Source organism: Talpa europaea (assembly GCF_964194135.1).
Source record: "Talpa europaea genome assembly, chromosome: 10".
Lineage (NCBI taxonomy): Eukaryota > Metazoa > Chordata > Mammalia > Eulipotyphla > Talpidae > Talpa > Talpa europaea.
In genome coordinates, this window is record NC_140077.1 from 104886865 (window position 1) to 104902656 (window position 15792).

Genomic DNA, 15792 nt, shown 5'->3' on the forward strand with positions numbered 1-15792 from the left:
TAGACTTCTCTTAGCTGAGAAGTCTTACACTTCTGAATTAGTTCCTTGCACAAAAGGAAATTATACAGCTCCTTCATGCAGGCTGCCGAAGCTGTGTTTTATCGCACTCAATTTACAATGAAATGAAGCGAAGTCTGCAAGACTGCATTAAAGCTTTAATTTTCCTTTTGGGTTTTACCTCCATTTTATCTTTAGAAGAACCCAGAATGGTTTGATAAACAGAGTATTTTGCCAGCCAATAAATAAAAAGGCTATTTTTACCAAGTGGACACTGAATTGCTGTTGGACGCACCAGAAGCTTCCTGGGAGTTCAGCGGGTGGGAGGGCGCACCATCCTTCAGCAAAATTGATCTGGAGAGAAGACGAGGCTCCCTGTCCCCCAGGTCTGGCCCGCCTGAAGCCATGTGGTTCTCAGGGACTTCTGACACCCCCGGGGCTGCTTTCCCAGCTTATGATCCAGGCCCAACTTTTGGGAAACAAAGAAATTAACTCCCAGAGGAAGATAAATCTCATCAGACTTTATAGCACCAACCCTGCAGCTCCAGGAGGAGCTTATCAGAAATGAAAGGCCCAGTACTCCCTTACCCTACCCTGTAAAAATTTATTTTCAGGCAGCTGAACTAGAAACCCTCAGGGAGCCATGTTTGAGTTTATAGAATTGTCTCATGCCTGGCTCCACACCTGCCCCATGAGGGATTCCCCCCCCAGACAGCGTGGCGTTGAAAGTTGGGATGAGCTTGGAAAGAGCTCAGGAAACACCTTCCTTGGAGCTGGAAGGTATTGGTAGACCAGCAAGCCCAGGCAGGCGGGCTGTGGCTGAGACCACAGTTCTCTTATCTACAGGGTGGGCCAGGGCCCTGGTAAACTAAAATCACGGCAGTGGTAATAGCCCCCTCCCAGTGAGTTTGAGAAATGGGTGGGTGAGTTTTATCTGTTTTTCCAATGGCTGAGCAGAGCCAAGTTCATGTCTACTGTTTGCCCAAAGTCACCCAAACAAATGGTGGTGGAGTCTAGAGATTCACCTCCACCTTGAAAACTAAAGCCTGCCCTCCTCTCTACCGAGTTCCAGAAAGTTCTGGAAACAGGGAGATGTATAAGACACAAGAAGTAACTTGGGACATGATTTCTAAGGGGGTGAGTAGCAAGTCCAGAAAAAATGGAGGACGTGGAGATTTGGGAAAACAGGAAGGAATGAAAAGGAGAGAGAAGGGTCTTAGGAATGGGAGCAGTTTGTGATCCCCAGTTCTGGGCAGTGAGGAGTGAGGCTCTCACTTCCCCCCACCTTGCTGGGTCAGGAATCTCAGAAACTTCTTGGAGGCTTGAGTGTGGGACCACAGCCAGGCACAGACCACGCGGGAATTCCTTCCAGGTAGGGGCTGAGGGGGCCCTCCAGCCGGGCCATAGACACCCACCCGGAGCCTGGGAGGTTTCCCTGGCCTGAGAATGGCTAGAGATGCCCCCTTCAAAGTGGGAGGGCACAGTCCTAAGGCCCAGTCTTGGGAGGTTGGCCACGGAGGTTGCCACACTGGCCTTTGGACCAGGGGGGAGGTGGGGCCCTCACTTGGAGATGTGGGATGTTAGGGCCACATCATACAAAGCAGTTCCTTCCATCAGTTCAAAGCGCTTTGCTTTCACACCTGTCTGCCTAATGCTCTCCTTCCTCAAAGCACCAAAAGTTTTTTTTATGTGTTTGTTTATAAAGTGCACTTTTAAAATTCTGTTTTCTCAGTGACTCTTAGATCCTTGCACCAAAACTTTGGGATCACTTGTTGAAACAGTGATGGGGGATGGGAGGGAGTGGCGGGGGTGGGGAGAAAATGGAGAAACAGGACCGAAAAGAGAAGTCCCTGCACAAGAGACTCACGGAGACAGCTCCCCAAGCAGCAGGCCTTGCCCCTTGGCCTGGGAGCAGCGGCCCCAGCGCTGGAGCTGTTTCCTGGCCCGTGTCTGTCACCACCTGGCCTCAGCATCATCAGGCCATGTTTGCAGGGGCGCGGCAGGGCTGGGCACTCAGCTTGCTGTCCTTGGCCTGGGCATCATCCTGTTTGGTGAAGGAAACAGGGCCTGCTGGCTTGGCGCCGAGCTGGGGCCGTGGGAGTGAAGGAACCTGCACCGGGAGGATCAAGGGAGACGCTGAGCAGAGGCAGGGCCACCCAAGAGGACCAGGTAGGTGTCCAATGGGCCCCCTCACTGGGGACACCTGGGAAGCCAGTGGCCCAGGAGTCCCCTCAAGAGGACCATTGGGAACCAGGGAGATAGAAACAGATACAGGAGGCGCCTTGGACAGGGAGACACCAAATGTTCTGAGATTTCCAGGCCCGTCCAGATTCCCGATTATTCTTTTTCATAAAGATGCACCAGCATTTTTGCATTAACTTCCACACACATTGCTAAAAACCCTGAGTTCTACAAACTGACATGCTAAAAAATAATTGGGCTTATGGGAAACATAGAGTTGGTGCAGTCCATAAATATCTGTGGGACTCAGTAACCAGAGCAGTAGCAAAAGCAATCACAACGCTAATAAAATATGAGCCTGGTTGTGTGTCTCCTGGTATTTGCACTGGGCATCACCCGCTGTGAATTCTTTGCCACCTTAAGGCCCACCCCAGCTCTCACTTCCACCTTCTAAATGTGGTTCCAGCCAGACCCGCTGGAGAGAGTCCCTCCAACATTAAAAGTCTGATTCTGGGGTAGGTGTCCTTATTAATGTTTTTAATTTGGGGGGCACTATAATCAAGCTTCTAGAGCTACTCTATAAGAATATTGAAGCTAGATGAACATCTTAAATAACACCGTGGAGATGTAATTTGCCAAATCCATTGTAAATCTGATTTGAAGAAATCAACTGTAAAATGCTGTTTTTAAACAGGGGAAATTGAGCGCTGACTTATATTAGGTGCCAGTCAGGCATTAGTGTTCATTTTGGTGGGTGTGATAACGACATTGTGATACGTTTTTAAAAATCTTTGTTAGACATGAAAAAACAAAAAACAGATGAGACAGAGGTGTCAAAAATGTTAACAGTTGTTAAATCTAAAGGGTGGCGTGAGACTTCATGATACTATTCTATTTACTTTCCTGGAGGGTTGAATTTTTTTTATAATAAAAAAACACAAGAATGCATCTTGTATTTCCAGAAAGAAAGGAAGGATTCAGCAAAACAGAACAAAACTTCACAATTATGGACGCAAGCCAACTCAAAGAGCCCCCAATGGCCCAAGTTGGAGCATTTTGAGCAAAGTGATTCTAGGTTATCACTGAAAGTACAAAATAAATATTCATTCATCCGTGTTGACATAGAAAATGATTGAATAATTAAATAAATGGGGAAGAAGAGGCAAGGCGGTGCAGAATTCCAAATAATGGGCAGGGAATGGCCCCTGGGGTTGGCTGAGCCTTGTCCCCTCAGAAGTGTGGGAGAGGAGTAGCTTGCCCATTAGCTTCTGGCCCATAAAGAAGAGATGTGAGAGGAGACTCCGTAGATGCCAGACCTCCGTTTTCCCTGTGGTAAGCTCGCTGCAGACCTCCCAGGTCAAAGATCAGGCCAGAAGAAGCCAGAACAAAGGCCCTCCTGGAAATGCCTCCCGCCCTCAGGGGCACTGTGCAACTTTACCTCACTGGCCCCTCTAAGAGGAAGTTTCTTTGGAAACGCTGGTTTCACAGTCTCCCTTTCTTGTCACAAGGATATCAGCACTTGTCCTTTGCACACTCCAGTTCGTCAGTGTCTCACCCCGACACCCACCCACGGGATGGACCCCCCGAGCTGGGTGGTGCCTCCAAGAGAAGATTCAATCGGTGATTCACAACCAACGTGGAGGCCTCAGTTCAGGTCACTGGAGGTGATTGTGTAATTTGTCATTTGAATTGGGACCCTTTTGAGAGTGAAGTGAGGGCTAATGATAATCAAGCTGGGGTAGCAGGTATAGCCCAGACTGCCCCGGACAGACGGTGCTGTCAGGGCACCCTCCAGACCGCAGCAGATCACCCTCTGCTGATCTTCCTCAGATTCACCTGAGCTTTTCACAAACGCGCTCGGTGTAAAATGTGCGAAACACCACATATTCTAGCCTTCCCGCCTCCTTCTTGATGGGTGAGAGCACATTAGCATATTAAAGGTTGAGAGGAAATCTGAGTAACTTTATTTAATTTAACATTTTCCATATTTATCCAACCCTCTTTTCTTTATGTAACCTGCACTTGGGGGTTCCTTCCAGCGTGAATTCCTTCTCTTACTTCTCCCCACCCAGCTGTAGCCAACAAGCGTACCCCCTCCGCTCCCCTTGAATTTAGGGATTGGGTCTGCCATGGTCAGGCGCTAGAATTAGGGAGAGAATTGGTCCCAGAACTTGTGCAAAAACTGCCAAACATTTTCTCTCTCCCTCTTTGGAAGATGGGAGCTAAAGATGGAATTATTGCAGCGAAAAAATGAAAATGAGCCCAAATATGCCATGAGCTCCCTGGAGAGCAGAGAAGAAACGCTCAGTAGCCAGCTCCATCCGAGGGGCTAATGACACCAGGCCCACTCCAGCGCCTCTAGTGAGGACAATTATCTTGGGCAATGACCTATCCAGAGGCCATTCATAAGGAGAAACGTGGGGAGACGTGAATGACATCCCCAGAAGAGACCCAGCCCTTGGTGACTTTGTTGAACCCCTAGATGAATCCAGCTCTGCTTTTGGGTTATTAGCCGATGAGACACCCCCTTTTCCTATGACTGTTTGGTTTGGGTTCCCTTTCACTTAACATTTTTTTAAAAAACTAGCTTTGGGAAAGCTGATTTTTGTCTTATTCTCTTAGCACACAGATCTCTGGGCCAGGCTGTGGGGACAGGAGGAGGTGTGATCTGTCACCAGGTGTGTGGCTGCGGCTCAGCAGAGCCCAGGAGAGCGCGAGGCCGGGCAGGCGGGACTGGCTCTTTGGTATTTTATGTGACCGTTTAGCACAACTCCCTTGGTCACCCAGTGTGCTTCTGCAGCATGATTATCATTGCTGCATTGTGCTCCCCCGTAGACATTTGTATCCTCTGACTGAGGCACCCCCTTTTTTGTTCCTTTTAAAAATCATATAAATAATACTTTGCTGAACACTTGTGCATCACCCTTCATGACCATCCCAGGTTGTTTCCTTGGGATTAAAGACCAGGAGGGGAGCTGCTGGGCCCCACCTCAACCGGGACTCGAGACCTGCCACAGAACGCAACGTTAGCCTGGGCGTCCGAGGAATCACTTCACAATTTAAAAATCTCTGCCAGGTGGGAGGTCTAGGTGCCTTCTGGTCCCAGAATCTAGGAAAAGGGCACAAAAAGGGCTGAGAATGAATGTGGAGGGGTTGGGGGTGGCAGGGAGGACCCGGGAGTGCAGAGAGTAGAGGCCAGTGAGGGTGCGCTGTTTCCCCAGGTCTGAAGCCAGGCGGGGACCGGAGCAAAGAGAGGCCACAGGGCATGGGGAGACTTCACGGCCTCCATCAGCGTCAGGTGTCACATCACCCTCCTTCTAGGTAGAGGCTGGGAGGAAAGAAGAAAAGGGAGAGAGAGAGAGAAAGGAAAAGAATTCAGGCTTCCTCCAGAGCAGGGCCTGCCAGGCTGTGTCTCAGTCTACGCAGAGCCAGCGGGTGAGGCTCTTCTGTCCACTCGAGGGGTGTCCTGGAATGAGGGGCCACCCTGTCTGGCCAGCGTGGAGGACGCTTGGGGAGTCCTCGGAAACAGAGGGCGCCTCCAATTGGTGGCACCTTGCCTCCCCCAAACATAACTCCAGGCCTGCCTCTTTTTTCCCCTCTGAGATTCAAGGCCAGTTTTCATTTCAGAAGCAAAATTACACACATTTCCCATCTGAGTTGAACTAACCCCACAGCCGTGCCCGCCCCTCCTGGACATCGCTGCCCCAGGCCCTCAGGCCCTCTCTGCCCCCTCTCGCCCTCCGCAGACAGCACTGGGCTCCTGTGTGAGCCCCAGGCCCAGAGGCTGTGGTGCCGAAGGCTGATTTTCAGAACACCTGCTTCCTTTTCTCCTCAACACAAAATACACACGGGAGCTAAGAACAAATAACAACCGCACCTAATTCGACTAGCAGGGATGACGACTAATAACATGATAGTCTATCTATCGAGTAGCTTTCCTTGGCAGAGATAAATATGTAATCTTTTCAAAATGCGATTTCTAAAGGCGCCTTCTCGCAGCCCCTCCTCTCCCCATTTGCTCCAAGTGAGACGCGTCCCACCAGCCCATGAGCTCACTGGAGGACAGCGCAGTATTACGCCTCAGAAATTCTCTCTGATAAACACGAAGGAAATTACCACCTTCGCACGCAGCTCAAAGATTTTCTTTTGTACAAATATGACCTGCCAGGTGGCCCCCGCTTCCTCAGCTTTCAGGAGGTTATTATGAAAGGGATTCTTTCTTTCTTTTCTTCTGCAGTCACAAATGGAAAGTAAGCCCTGGCTGGGCTGTCCCAGAGGCGGGGTGATTGCTGGAAGGCGAGATGCAAACAGGAGCAGACAGCTGGGCCCGAGGCCAGGGGTATCTCTAGGTTTCCCGTCTGGCTCCAGAGGCCACCCTCCATCCGGACCCCAGAGCAGGCCTCTCTACAGAGCCCAGTGTGCGTGGTTCTCCTAATATCTATGGTGCCCCTGCCAGCTGGTGCAGGAGGTATTTCAGCATGAGATTTCCTGACAGTGTCCTCAGGATGGGGTGTCCTGGGCAGAGTGGCAGCTGACACTGTGCTGCGGACCAGGATACCCCACTCCCACGCGGCTCAAGAGTCCCTGCAGCAGGCACTTCCTGGCAGTAGGATGAACTTCGGGGCTCACTTGTTTGGAATTAAGAATTTGGGGGCCTGGACCTGGAGTTGGCTCATCTAATTCGATAAGATTTCTTTCAAAAGATGAATAAGCTTATCTTAACAAAAAAGGAGATGCTTCTTACTCAGATGCTTTGTGGCACTCTAGTTTGCTGGAAGACTACGTTAGAGCAGTGGTTATCAAAATGTGGCCTCAGATGAGCGGCATCAACTTGTCAGAAACATGGGTCATGGGAAAATGGAGATCCCGTAGGATCCAGCAATGCCACTGGTGGGTATTTGCCCAAGGACTATGGAAACACTACGATGGAAGACGAGTGGGCTGTGCTTGCAGCAGCTCACAACTGCCGAGTCATGGAACCAACAGACTTGTCTATCAACAGATGAGTGGCTAAAGAAACGGGGGGGACATATATTCAGTGGAGTACTACTCAGCAGTTAAAAAGATGAGAGAATACCTTTTGGGATAAAGTTGTTGGACCTTGAAGTGATAATACTAAGTGAAATAAGAAAGCGAAGACAATTACTGGATGGTTTCACTCATGGGCAGAATAGAAATAAGCAAAGAAAACAAACTGGCAAAATACAACAAAAATATTTCTTACCTCATCCCCACAGGGATGCAGGAAGAGGGAGGAGAGGCTGGGGAAGGGGGTAGGATCGGCATTGGCACAGGCCCTCCGCTGCAGGGTGAGTGAGGAATGCACATATGAAGGGGTGAAGATGGACTCCCCAAATTATATAGTTATGTAAACAATGGACAAATCAATAAAACTGATTAAAAAAAATGTGAATCATGGCTTTCCCCTAGACCCAAGGAACTTTGAACACTCACCAGGAGCCAAGAACACCCACCAGGAGCTGGGAGTGAGTCTGGAGGCAAAAAGCATTTTTTTTTGAGCATTTTTATATTTTATATATTTTTTACATCATTTTAATTTTTCATTTTTGCACGATGTGTGCACTTTCATCTTGGTTATAGTCCCCATACAATTCCCACCCCCCCTTGTTTTGATCCTACTCCCCCCGCCCCCAGTAGTGTGTTTCTGGTTTATAGTTGCTTGTTGGATTTTGATTTTTAGGTCATTATAGTCTTTTCCTGGGATTTGGTGGGGCTGCATTTGGGAAGGCTGGAGGGAAAGTCTTTGCTTACAGCTCCATTCCCAGGGACCCACGTGCACAAAATGGTCAGAGCGAGGGGCAGTTTTGCTAGGATCCACTTTGTCAAATTGACTCTTCCTCCCCAGTCTTATTCCTGTTTCCCTCTCTCCTATTTCTCCACCCTTGTCCCCATCCCTCTCTTCCCACCCTTGCATTTTCTTTTTTTTTTTTTTTTTTGCCCCTGGATAATTCCTTCATGACTTAAAATGCCTCCTTTTCACAGCCAGCTACTCCCTCCAGGAAGCCTGCCCTGATTCTCCCCAGTGGGAAGGCTCCCTGCCTTGGCTGCACAAATCCAAGACCTGGAAGCCCTGGGGGCATTAGGAAAGCAAGATCTGGGTGGGATCACCTTGGCCACTCCCACAACTGCCCTATTCTGGAGGAAGGAACCCACCAGCAGGCCTCAAACACAGAAGCAATGAGCAAGAAATCCTAGCAAAGCAGGATGGGCTGGAGTAGGGGGGTTTTGGGGGGAAGGGGAATGGAAGCCACAGAAATAAATCAGGATCTAAATGGTGACATGATCAACCAAGATAAATTGGCCCCTTGGTTTCCAGTTTAAAGATTGATGATCACATTAATGTTCAATTTTATTTAAATGAGCCTATCCCTTCACACTGGTCATTCAATAAAATATCTCCATGGAACAGAATATTAGGAGGAAAGAACCGAGACTCAATGAAGATGGGAACTGCTAAAGGTGAAATCAATTGCATCTACAAAATTAGTTCGCTGGTTCTCAAAACCTATTATCCCTTCCTTTTTTTTTTTTAAAGATTTATTCACTTATGCATACAAGAGGTACAGGCCAGAGGTACCGGGGGGTGAGAAGATTCTCCAGAGACAGAGCAGGGAACAGAACAGGCAGACTGACGAAATACACTGCTGAGGGGAGCAGCAGGCGAGTCAGGAGAGGTCTGCTGTGCCATGTGGGTTGCTCCCTGGTGGGCCGGGGCTCGAGCTCGTGTGCAGAGGCCTCGGACCGCTTAATGGTGCGGGGCTTAACCCCCTGTGCCACCAGGGAGGCCCTCCCTTCCTTCCTTTTGCCACCAGTACAGGTTGCTTCTTAAATGAGTTGTTTAATTTTCTACCCCTTGACCATTCAGCAAAGTTCATCCCTATTTCCCCAGCCTTCTCTGACAATTGTATCTTTTATTTCAGGAATTAACTGTGGAAATGCAACCTCTGAATCACTGGACTCTAGAACGGCCTTCTCTGGCCTAGCCTCTGCCTCACTCCTGTTTTGTGTCAAGCCACTGAATTTAGTTCAACCCCAGAACATCCAGTACATCTTGTGCAGTGGCTGCGCTTGATTCCATATTCTGTGAAAACAAATGTTCAATGGAGTTGTTATTCCCACCCAAGCAAATGGGGATCAGAAACAGCTGTGTTTTTCCATGCCTCAGTATATAGATGTAAACAGGACCCTGGGAGCCCCGAGGCCTAGGAGTAGGGGTGGGGTGGGGGGAGCAGGGGATCCTGTGGGGGTGACACTGCCTGTGACTTAACTACCCTCAGCTCAGGCAGCTCAGTGTCCCTGCTGGAAAAGCCCTCACTGGGTGGTTGTGAGGATTAAATGAGAAAAGCAAAAAGAGTCCTTGGCCCAGAGCCTAGCACATAGTAAGTGTTCAATAAAAGGCAGCTGTCAGGGCCTCCCTGGTGGCGCAGTGGTTGAGCGCTCGCTTGCGAAGCTGCCCACAGCCTCTCCAGTGCCAGATCGATCCCCGGCCACGGGTGAGGGTCCCACAAGGCGTACAGACCTCTCCTGCTGCCCACTGCTCCCCTCAGCAGTGTACTTCGTCACTCTGCCTGTTCTGCTCCCTGCTCTGGCTCTGGTGAATTCTCTCATCCTCCCGCGCTTCTGACTGTACCCAGTGCTTATATAAATAAATAAATAAATCTAAAAAAAAAAAAAAAAAGACAGCTGTCAGCTGATAATTGTCATGACAATAGCAGACCGCCTACATTTTTCCTGGGATTACTGGAAACTTCTAGTTGTTGTTGCTGCTGCTCCTGCTGTTGCTGTTTGCAGTCACCTCCCTCCAACCTGCTCCTGTGGGCCAGAGCTGAGACCCACACAAGCACTGGCCAGTGGGGCAGTAAGGGGTGGGGTGGAGGCTCATCCTTCATACTCTCCCCCCTCCACCCTGCATCCTCTGGGTCACCTGCTATCACCTTCTTAGATGGCCCCATGCCCTGACTCCCTACTTTGTGACAACCTGACAGCAGAGGTGAAATCTTTGTGTGTCCCCTTCACTCTCAATCAATCTTTGTTGGGCAAACGAATTGATGAATGAGTGAACGAACAAATAAATGCAGAAGTGAAAGGAAAAACGACCCATCCCAGCTGCGGTGGATTCTCCACATCCTCTAAGTCCTGTGGGATTACCTCTTGGCCTGGCTCTCTCTTGCCTCTGGGGCTCTTCCTCATGCAGCCCAACCGACATTAGCCAGGACCCGCCCGCCCTCTTCTAGGGAGCCGGGCAGAGGGACGGAGGCCTGGTGACGACAGCGGGCCGGGTCGGTTACCTGGCTCTGCTCAGGAGCGCGGTCCTGGAAGAGGATGAGGCCGCAGTCTTAGGTCGGTCACCCAGGGTGTCTTCTTCCAGCCTCACTCCAGATGCAACTGGATGCATCCACACAGATGCAACAACTTTTATTTGAACTGTCTTTTGAGTTTAAACATTATCAATGTGCAGTTACGAACGCCAGCTATGTGTCTAGCATTTTAGAACATGCTGAGGGCAGAAAGAAGCACTACATTGTTCTGAATATCAAGTAGGTTCCTTTACAATTATAAAAGACTCCTGATTCCCGCCCTGCTGATGACCCCAGCTCTCTCATGGACTCAAACTTCAGCTCTGGGAAGGCAGCCAGGGGGGTCCAGGAGGTAGGAGGAGGGCGGTGATAGCAGCACATGTTATTCTGCTCTGTGTTAGCAAAGCAGGACAATAAACCTGATGGGGAACTGGGGTAAGAAGGAAATACATAGACATCAACTCAGCAGCGTTAAACCAAGTGTAACTTATCAACTGGTGCTTCACTCTGGTCTCCTTTGCATTTTCAGAAAAATGTCTTCACCCCTTCATGTTGGTCAGGTCCAGTCTCAGACCCTTCAGGACTAGCTGATGCAGGGAACAGACTGGGAAACCGCCCCCTGGATGGCTGGGGAAGGTTCCAACTTGGAACCAAAATGGCGCGCTCCTCCTGGTGCTGGCAAGGCGCAGCTACGTGGGTGGCCTCACAGAGACTGCACCAGACTTCAGGGGATGGAAGAGTCCAGCACAGCTCCTGAGGGGGAAGGGTTCTCTCACTGCTGCCCTTAGCAGGTATTTACCGTCCTCTGCCGTTACCAAAACAGGCCCTGTTCCCACATCATCTTTTTTTAAGCCTACTTTTGCTGAGTCACCATTTGTTTACAAGACTACATAATCTCGGGAGCACAGCTTTACGCCTCAGTGCATAGCCACTCACGGAGTTCTAGAGCCATCACACTGTCAAATTGATGCCTGTTCTTTCCTCCCAGCCCCGCCTCTGGTGATCACCTTCATTTGCATAGAGTCGAAGAGTTATTTTTGTGGTACTTTGCCAGTTTGTTTTCTTTGGTTATTTTTAGTTCTCATATGAAACTATCCAGTAATTGTCATTCACTTTCTGACTTATTTCACTTAGTATGATCACCTCTGTTCCATTCATGTTGTCACAAAAGGCAAGATTTCATCATTTTTAATAGCCAAGTAGTATTCCATCGAACACACATACCACAACTTCTTAATCCAGTTGTCTATTGATGAGCACTTAGGTTGAGTACACGTCTTGGTTATTGAGGACTGTAATATGAACTTAAGGGCAGCTTCTGCTTCTCCTGTCCCTCATCTTCTGGCCAGGGACCTATTGTTCCCATCATTTTATTCTATCGGTATGATTTGTAGGCCTTCTGTGGGGTGAGATAGCAAGCAAGTGATATGGCCTTTGGCTATTCTAAGATCAGATCTGCTCAAATGCTAACAATAGAATTTATGGTATTTTATGGTATTTCTAGAATATTCCTTTTAGAAACCAGTGTCAACACTTGATTACTCATATTGATAGTGAGGAAAACAGCACTGACAGTCTTAAAGGAACTGGTCAGTCAAATAACAGTTAGCTGGGGCTCTGGAACATTTTCCCCCCAAATGTGGCAGAATCTTATGTTCTGGGAATTGATTTCAAATAACATGATGAAGCAGAACTGGAAAGCCTTGCCTTGGGTGGATCTGGGACTCCATCCAGTTTCCCGAGCCTGCCCCTCTGTTCAAATTTTTCCTCTAATGGACTCAATGCTGGGAATAGACTCGCCATCCGTCAGTTTAATGCAAAGCCTCACCCAGAGCGAGCTGCCCTTACTGAGATCTTTGTGAAAGTCAGAAATATCACAATGTGCTTCGTTTCCACAGGGTTTCCCTGTTGGGATTCAGGGTTGATAGGAAACCAGAGCAGCATGCCATTGGAGTGACAATGAAGGAGAGAGAAAATAGTAGCTTGAGAGCAGGAAAGGCACAGTCTAATCTGCTGACAAAGCTTGAATGGTCTGTATGTGTCTCTATTTTCTCCACTGCCTTGAAAAATCATAATTTTCTTGAACTTTCCCAGAATCCAGATTTCCTGAAATAATGGCCATTCTAGGCATTTACAGCTTGCCAGGTACTGGGCAAAAAGCTTTCCCTGCATTGTCTTATTTAACTCTCACACGAATGTCTCTGGTATATGTTTCTAATCCCAATGTCATGGATGAGAAATCTGCTCAGAAGCAGAGAGCGGGGTGTGGCTGCCATGTAGGTGAGGGTGTAATGCTTGTTGTTTTGGCTCCGAACATTTTGCAGTCACTATTACTCCAGTTGCCCCAAATCAAGAGATACAAGGGTAACTTCCAGAAAGTTCCTCTTGTCCTTTCCAGCATTTTAAGGGACACAAAATCTTTTGCATTCAGATCCTACTTCCCAATGGGAGTTATCCATGGCTAACCTCCAAAATCAAAAGTCTACCATTATATTTTAACTAAACTTGTTTCATAATAGAAAGTCACATTCTCCCACATATGGCTGGGCTTATGGTGTGTGTGAATACCTGCTGTGTGGCTTCTGAAATATGACCTTTAGGGATCTGGGATGTGTAATAACAGTATCTTGTGGTCAATGATGCGTTTTTATTTATAAAGGGATCATGATCTACTGTCTATTTTAATCTTGATTAGGTGTGAATATTGTATTTTACCTACTAAATAACTACCAGTAGCACATTTCACACATAAGGAAGCCAAGGCTCAAATAAGATGAGCGTCTGTGACTACACGGCTGTCGGGGCAGGTGCAGAGGACATTGGGGCTCCTGGACACCTGCTGCTAGGAAGATGGTGTGGCCTCCTTCGTCCCCTCGGCTCGGCTTAGGGGACTGGGCCTGCTGAGGCCTCAGAAAGCTCAACAGTAATTCCCCACGAGAGGATAAGTTTCCAGAATGGACCACAATTAAGTTTCCAGTGGCATAAACCTCCCTTACAGCGAGTTTCAAAAACACAATAGTGGCCAAATGGCAGCTCTTTAGAGCAAGCAGAAGAACAAAGTGCAATTTCACAATCTAGCCCTCACTTTTTACACTTTCTAAGTAGCTTCCAGGGAGAATCTATGCATTTTGGGGGTGGCTGGTGCTAACATGTTCGAGTACTTTATGGCCTCCCTGAACTGCAGAGAGGTCTTCCTGGCTGGTGGATCCTGCTCCCCCTCCTTGGCTAATTGCTGTATAACTTCCTATTCTTTGCAAATGGCAGATGACAAAACTCCCAAAGAAACTTCTTATGGCTGCATTTGTCCGTATCAGGAGAAATTAAAATACCCACATTTACATCCTCCGAAGTTTGAGGCTTCATTTGCATATTTTATTGATTTCCTCCCTTGCCTCCCTCCCACACAGTATTATTTCAAGGAGGCAAATGCATCAATCTGTCAGCACTTACCTGCACAACGATGTGAACACTTACACCACTTTGGAAACCCCTGGGAGGCAAAATAACGCTCCTAAGCCCGAGAATAGTGCTCACTTTATGGATTTCGCTATGGGCTTTGTAGCTACTTTGCTTCAAATTTACCCAGAAAATTCAGACAGCCACAAGCATTCAACAATGAAGGGTCTCGCTACTCAAACCGTTTTTTCAGGTCTGAAAGTTCTCTCGTACTGTGGGAAAACCCAACTAATGACAAAGTCAAGGAGAGAATTAAGTCCATGTTCTGTTTTGGCTCCTGACTTTTTTAGGTGGACAGTTTCTTAATAGGGTTTAGATGGGTGAAGAAAAATATCCATGTACACACACACACACACACACACGTAGGCCTCTCTACATAGTTATATTCATTTAAACTGTTGGAAGAGAAGAACTAGCTCTGCTCTCCTAGGCTTAGCCTGTCTGGCATTGGAAATTCCCTGATTGGGTAAGTTCGGACTCCAGACACTTAGGAATAAGAGCCAGGAAGCCCAAATCAAACCAGCTTAGGCGATAATAAAAAGGTGAAGTTAGGATTCTTCAATTCATTTAGCTGGAGAATCTAAGAGTGGCGACTTTTCAGGCGTGCTAGATCCAGGGTTCCTACAGTGTCAGGAAGGCCTGGTCTTCTTTAGTGTTGATTTCATTCTCAGTAAGACTCACTGGATCCTGTGGCCTCCACCAGATCCAAGCTTGTAACTTATCTGCTTGTCCAACCCAGTGAGAAGAGAGAGTTTTTTATCAATAGACTTAGTGTAACATCTGGGGCCAGTTTAGTCTGTGTTTTGCTAGGGGGTTAGAATATGAGGCAAGACCAGGGGGGGACTGATCCCATCTGCACACCGGGCTTAAGAGTTGGGGGAGGAGGTTTCCCAAAGCAAAATACCTGCTACATTCATAGACACCGCAAGACAAACTTAAAGACTATTCATGTTTTCTCTGGTTTAGTCCCATTATTCTCTAAAAATGAATTTTTCAAAGACAGTGATTCAATTAAGAGGAGACACTGTCAGTTTTTCCTCCCCAGTGAAACTGTCCTCACCTGTGGAGTTGGCTGATTATTATTCAAAAATATTTGCTGTGCAGTAAAATTGCATAGAAATAAGCACACACATATACACGGAGGAGCTCATATGAAACTGCAACAGGGTGGTCCCCAGGAAAGGGGGAGGTTCCCTGCCCCACCCAAGGGAGGGTGGAGCTGAGCAGGAAGAGGGGAAGCTGCAGAAGAGACTGAGGAAGGAAGCAGGATGGAGCCAGGAGACCTGGAGGAGGCGCATGGAGCCTAGAGACACGTGAAGAAACTGCGCTTGTCTTGTGGTCGTGGACTGGGTGACACAGATGTGGGTGAGACCCGTGGGGAGGTGACCATGGCAGTTTTTATCTTGATGTTGATTTTGCTCTTTTCCTTCCGGGCTTGTCTGGTTGTTTCTGACCCTTTTCTGTGGGTCCCCACTGGAAGATGCTTTAGACTTGTGGCAGGCTTTGGGGCCTTGTTCTGGGCCAATCCCATATGGATGGACTTTTACCCACGAGGGGACGGGTAACTTTGGGTGCTTCACTTAGAAACTAGACTCTTTGCCTTACCTGTATTGTTTCCTAGTTTTATTAAAGTTCCTTCCCATTAAAGTCTCATGTGTTTTGTGTTGATGCGGCGGATGGCAGAACCCATTTAGAATAGGCAGGTTTGCGGGGCTTGGGCTGCCCCTCTCCCTGTCCTATAACAAAACCACTGACATCTGAATAAGGATGGAGAGTTATTCTGTGTTGGTTTCCTGGCTGAGCTGTTCTTCTATGGTTGTGCAGTGTGACCGTTAGGGGA